The sequence below is a fragment of the Xyrauchen texanus genome, chromosome 16 (assembly GCF_025860055.1).
Source record: "Xyrauchen texanus isolate HMW12.3.18 chromosome 16, RBS_HiC_50CHRs, whole genome shotgun sequence".
In the NCBI taxonomy this organism is placed as follows: Eukaryota; Metazoa; Chordata; class Actinopteri; order Cypriniformes; family Catostomidae; genus Xyrauchen; species Xyrauchen texanus.
In genome coordinates, this window is record NC_068291.1 from 36123181 (window position 1) to 36130202 (window position 7022).

Below are 7022 nucleotides of genomic sequence, written 5' to 3' on the forward strand. Positions count from 1 at the left end.
TAAAATGTACCATATATTTTCTAATGTTTAGTTTATACTATTTTTCCTCCACTTCTGTTTAAAATAAAAAAATAAAGTGCTATATATATAAGGATAGTCACATGTTTTTTAAAAAGTGATTGAAACATTTGGGCATCATGGTTTTAGAATACATAAAAAGGCCTACAATTTGAGTGAGTATGAATCATGTTTTAAACTTGAGGAGGTTAAACCAGAGGAAAAGAGGTGGATATATACATCAGCCTTTTTTCATGAAGAAACCTTAAATTAAATGTGGTGTCCTTTCCTTCTTCCTGATAGAGAAGGCAGAGCGAGAGAGAGCAATGCTTGTCCATGTGTTAGATGATGAGTCATACCGAGCAAGAATTCACGCACACACACAAGACGAGACAGTCACAATGTCGGAGTAAACTGCTTTATTCCACAAAGCAGACAACAGTACAAAAGGGCAAATCCAGTGAAGAGGAGTCAAGGGGGGGCGTGAGGTCGAAGCCGGGGAATCAAAATAGAACAGAGGGCAAATCCACGGAAGAGTAGTCAGGGGGAGCGTTAGGTCGAAGCCGGGAAATCAGTAAACAACTAGACGAGACTAGCGAGAGGAAAAGACAGGGGAAGCTAGGGGAAAACTAGTGCTGGCAAAGCGAAGGGGTAAACTAAACAATAACCAATACGAGTGAGATGAAAGGGTCGTGATAAATATAGGGGAACAAACGAGCGGTGCAGGTGAAACGAATAACTAGTTGATGGGACGAGTGCAGGTGTATACAATGAAGGGGTGATTGAGACGAGTGCAGGTGTATTCAATACTCTGGCGATTGGGAGCGGGCATGTGAGCCCGAGGGGGAGATTGGGAACGAGCATGTGAGCTCGAGGAAGCAGAACGAGCGTGTGAGCTCGAGCGGAGCAGAACGAGCGTGTGAGCTCGAGGGAGCGGGGTGAACCGAAGGAGCGGGGTTCGTTACAGTACTCCCCCCTCTGCTACGGACGGCTCCTGACGGCCGCGCTCGGTTGCGAGGAGCGCGACCTCTGGGAAGTGGTGCGGGACGATCAGGCAAAGAAGAGGTAAGGGCAAAACGGGACAAGGTGAATGTTACATAGCCCCCCTCAAGGGATCGGATACCAGACAATCCCAACGAAAAAAAACCCCAGAACGGAAAACCCACAAAAACCCGAAAACAAAAAGAGGGCAGTCCAAGGGGCACAAGAACAAGAGGGCAACGAGGGGCAATGAAACAGTCCACAGCAGACTGACGGCAGAGGCTCGGGAGATGGAGCTCTAGAAGGCTCTGGAGTCCCTGGGGGCAGAGCCGTAGGAGGCTCTGGAGGCGGAGCCGTAGGAGGCCCGAGAGGCTGAGCCGTAGGAGGCTCGAGAGGCGGAGCCCTAGAAAGCTCTGGAGTCTCTGGGAGCAGAGCCGTAGGAGGCTCGGGAGGCGGAGCCGTAGGAGGCTCTGGAGGCGGAGTCCTGGAAGACTGTTTTGAGAGGGGGAGCCATGAAAGACTCGAGAGACGGAGCCTTGAGAGGCTCGGGAGGAGGAGGAGCCCTGGAAGACTCGAGAGACGGAGCCCTGAGAGGCTCGAGAGGAGGAGGAGCCCTGGAAGACTCGAGAGACGGAGCCCTGAGAGGCTCGAGAGGAGGAGGAGCTCTGAAAGACTCGAGAGACGAAGCCCTGAGAGGCTCGAGAGGGGGAGGAGCCCTGAAAGACTCGAGGGACGGAGCCCTGGGAGGCTCGAGAGGAGGAGCCCTGAAAGACTCGAGAGACGAAGCCCTGAGAGGCTCGAGAGGAGGAGCCCTGAAACACTCGAGAGACGAAGCCCTGAGAGGCTTGAGAGGAGGAGGAGCCCTGAAAGACTCGAGAGACAAAGCTCTGAGAGGCTTGAGAGGGGGAGGAGCCCTGAAAGACTCGAGAGACGGAGCCCTGAAAGACTCGAGAGACGGAGCCCTGAGAGGCTCGAGAGGCTTGAGAGGCAGAGCCCTGGGAGGCTCAAGAGGAGGAGGAGCCCTAGGAGGCTCGAGAGACTTGAGAGGCAGAGCCCTGGGAGGCTCGAGAGGAGGAGCCCTGGGAGGCTCGAGAGGCGGGGCCCTGGGAGGCTCGAGGGGTAGAGCCCTGGGAGGCTCGAGAGACTTGAGAGGCAGAGCCCGGGGAGGCTTGAGAGGAGGGGCCCTGGGAGGCTCGAGAAGCGGGGCCCTGGGAGGCCCGAGGCGGAGACCTGGAGGACTCTGAGGGGCGAGCAGAGGCTGGCAGAGTCATGGATGACTCTGAGGGCGGAGCAGAGCCCCACAGAGCCGTGGAAGACTCTGAGGGCGAAACAGGGGCCGGCAGAACCGTGGAAGACTCTGAGGGCGGAGCAGAGGCCGGCAGAGCCGTGGAAGACTCTGAGGGCGGAGCAGAGGCCGGCAGAGCCGTGGAAGACTCTGAGGCCGGAGCAGAGGCCGGCAGAGCCGTGGAAGACTCTGGGGGAACCTCTGTGGTCTTGAGCACAAGACGAGACTGGGGAGAAGGTGCCCTCTTCCTTCTCTTTCTCCTTCGGCCAATAGGGAGCGTGGCCATGGGGACGGTCGAGGTTACAGGCGCTGGCTCCGGGACGGTCGAGGCTACAGGCGTTGGCTCGCTGACCGTGGCAGGCGTGGGCGCTGGCTCGCTGGCCGTGGCATGCTTCGAGACTGGGGCCGTGGCAGGCTTCGAGACTGGGGCCGTGGCGTGGAACTCTGGTTCAGTGTCTGCCTCCCCCACAGTAAATGAGGAACCAGCGAACAGTAGGGCGAGGTCAATAAATTGAGCCAGGTCGAGGGAGCAGCGACCACCAGGCATGAACGATGAGGTTGGCTCATTCAGTCCACATTGAAAAATGTCTTTCAGAGCCACCTCATCAAAGTTCACCTGGTTAGCCAGGGCACAAAAGTCAACCACATAAGCCTCCAAGGGTTGACTCCCCTGACGCAAAACCAAGAGTCGGGCCGCTGGCTCCATAATGTTAAGGGCAAGGTTATGAGTTCTACAACCGCTGCCCTGCATAAAGAACCCTTGGCAAGCATCCGAAGAGCCATCGAACTTCTCGGGGGGTTGAAGGCTTACGGCACTCAGGGGTGCGTTGGGAGCATCAATGGGCTCAGGGGCAGACACAGGTGAAACAGGGTGAAATAAATCAGACATAGTACGTACCTGCTGCCCCTGGGCCGTGAGCGCTTGGTCATGTCCCCCAACCGTAGATCCTTGTGCCGGAGGTGCCGTGAAAAACCGCTCTAGCGAGCTGTGAAAATCCTCCGTAGGATACATTGTGACTGTTCTGTAGTGTTGGTTATTCTGTCACGCACACACACACAAGACGAGTCACAATGTTGGAGTAAACTGCTTTATTCCACAAAGCAGACAACAGTACAAAAGGGCAAATCCAGTGAAGAGGAGTCAAGGGGGGGCGTGAGGTCGAAGCCGGGGAATCAAAATAGAACAGAGGGTAAATCCATGGAAGAGTAGTCGGGGGGAGCATTAGGTCGAAGCCGGGAAATCAGTAAACAACTAGACGAGACTAGCGAGAGGAAAAGACAGGGGAAGCTAGGGGAAAACTAGTGCTGGCAAAGCGAAGGGGTAAACTAAACAATAACCAACACGAGTGAGACGAAAGGGTCGTGATAAATATAGGGGAACAAACGAGCGGTGCAGGTGAAACGAATAACTAGGTGATGGGATGAGTGCAGGTGTATACAATGAAGGGGTGATTGAGACGAGTGCAGGTGTATTCAATACTCTGGCGATTGGGAGCGGGCATGTGAGCATGTGAACCCGAGGGGCTCGTTCTGCTTGGGAAGCAGAACGAGCGTGTGAGCTCGAGGGAGCAGAACGAGCGTGTGAGCTCGAGGGAGCGGGGCGAACCGAAGGAGCGGGGTTCGTTACACAAGAGGGGGATTAGCAGATTGGAAATGGCCTTCTGGAAAATCAGAGCTGAGCAAACATCATCTCTTGATCAGCACAAGGTTTTGTTTTATTTCTCAGTTTTGTCTTTCTTCAAGTTTTTCCCCTTGATTTAATGAGGTCAAGTTCTAGTTTAAAAACAATAGAAAACATCAAAAAGGTGAGCCACACTGAATACTGTATATAGATTGCTAGTTAAGCAATGATTGGCCACTATAATTTGAGTGAATCTCGCAAAAACTCACAAAGTGTCTGGTTCATATTTCACCCCAAAATAAAATAATAATAATAAAGATATTTTGCATGAAGTAAACGAAGACTACCGTTAGGATAATATAGTAAAAATTTTTCATGACAATAAGGCATTTAAACCCCAGAAGCCTGAAGCAAAAACAAATCTATTATTTGTAATACAAACATATACAAATATATAATTATATACATACATTTACTTTAGGATTTTGATCCTTATAGCAATCAGTATTTCATTACTGAATAACAAAAGATTTTTGCTATTGATGCATATCAATAACAAATTGCATTTATCGATGCAATATTTCCATCAGTGAATTTCCAGAGAGATGCCATTTATGTGAATGTCTCAGAGGTTAAGGTGTATTGCTGTGATTCTATGACCATCTCTAATGATGTAATGGTGTAATATTATGTAGCATAATATTGTCTCACATTATGCAGGACTCTGTCAAGTCAAATCAATTGAGTGTTTATGTGGAGGGGTCATAGCCTATGACGAAGAATCTCATCTGGTCCTTTACCATACGCAAAATGGATGAAATTAGATTGCGGGTGATGTAAGCTCTACTAAAATCTGTAAGTAGCCCTCAGGATCTTTTCTATTCTAGCATTATTAAATGAGGTGACTGAGAGGTTTTGATCTGATGTCATATTTTTTTTATTACTGTATAAGATTAGAGTTATTATTAGACTAACAGCCACCAGAAAGTTTTGAACATCCAATTCCAAAAAACAAAAGAGACCATACTCAAATCAACATGAAATAAAAATGTTACCTTTTCTCAATACACATTCCTGGTCTTCTTCTGCCATGCCTGTGAATCACTACAGTGATAAAGAAATCCCATTAAGCCTGTGCCAGTTTGCACACACCATCAATCTTACTTGTAGCATTCAAGAAGCCAAAGTGTGTAAGGGGGAATTGAATGATAGTTGGACAAAGGGAATTGTTTAAAGCCCGTTCCATTCACCCTTATACAAGGGAAGACAGGAGGGACACCATTGACAAGGCACAGGAGCCAGGTCTCCTAAGCAACCAAATTGGCTCGGTTGCTAGGGAGGGCAGATACACATGGGGTAATCTCCTCATGGTCGCGGTTAGTTGTTATCGCTCTCAATGGGGCGCGTGGTGAGTTGTGCGTGGATCACGGAGAGCAGCATGAGCCTCCGCATGCGGATTCTCTGCGATGTCATGCATGACAAGCCATGTGATAAGATGCGTGGATTGAAATTATAAATTGAAATGAAGAGCGGAGGATACTGAGACTTGTACTCCGCCACCCGGATTGAGGTGAGTAACTGCGCCACCACGAAGACCTACTAGGTAGTGGGAGCTGGGCATTCCATATTGGGAGAAAAAGGGGAGAAAAAATAAATACAAATTTGACTTTATTCTTAAAGGGATAGTTCACCCAAAAGTTACTTTTATACTTCAGTGAAACACAAGAGACTTTTTACCATGCAATTAAAGTGAATGAGGACTGATGCTAACATTCAGCCAAACATCTCCTTTTATGTTCCATGGAAAAAAGAAAGTCATATGGGTTTGGAACAACATGAGGGTAAGTAAATGATAACAGAATTGGTATTTACATGAAAACTACCCCTTTAACAAAAGGAAATGATAAGACTCCATTGACATGTCATTGATTTAGCCATTGATTTGACTCCTCACATGCGTCAAAGAGATGGAGAGAGGAACCCTTTGATCTGTCTGAGGCTTTTGTCACCTACCACTCTACAAAAGCAAGATTTTTATTGAGGCATTCACCACACAGATGTATATCCAAAAATCCCAGATGTATATCCTTGAAAGCTGCAAATAAATTGTGTGTAAAATCTAATATGACATACATGATTGACCTTAGTCAAGTGATTTTTCTGTTTGTGATATTTTTGAGTGCATTTTCTTTAAAAACCAAGAATTCACTTCAATCCCAAATTCCTGTTGAAGTACACTTGATGACATAGCGAGTTTATGTGTGGAAACTAATTTATAATGTAGTTGTTAATATAAACTCATATTAGTAGATAAGAGTTAAGCTTGAACCGCACTGGTCTTTCATGCCCAGTCAGAACAGTACAGCAGGGGAGAAAACACTCTGATCTGTTTGGTGACGTCAAAGAGCATGTGATTGCTCTTTGACTGTCACACAGAGACCAACTCACAAATTTATTTTGGGATTTGAAAGAACACAGACCTGAAGGTTAAAATTACATTATACACATTTGTATGCCACTAAAAGATGCTTTGGTAAGATTCTGAGAAACTATCTTTCCAAAAAGATAGATTTGCACCTGTGTGTGCATGTATGAAAGAATGCATTTGCAGTATTACTTATTTTTATTCTACATATTATTTATTTATCAAGATTTTAGGTTAAAATGTATATGAATATACAAGGGGAACTGTACATTTTAGGTGCTGCGATTGGTCAGCATTTTATTTAAGTTTTTAATTTTTTTTTATGTTTTATTGCAGTTTAAATTATTAATCCTCTGGTGTGACAAACATTTTTTAAAGTAAAAAAAAAGTCTCTCAATTAATTTGCATATATAATAGCCAAATTATACTAATTATATTAAAATGCAGCTTAAAATAGTTTTTAATTAATCATAGCAAATCATACTGCATGACAATTAAAAGGGATAGTTAGTTTAGCCAAAAATGAAAATTCTCTCATCATTTACTCACTCTCATGCCATCCTATATGTATATGACTTTCTTTCTTCTGCTGAACACAAAGCTCTGTAGGTCCTCACAATATAAGTGAATGGGTACCAAAATGTTAACCTCCAAAAGAACATAAAGTAAGCATAAAATAAATCCATAAGATTCCAGTGGTTAAATTCGTATCT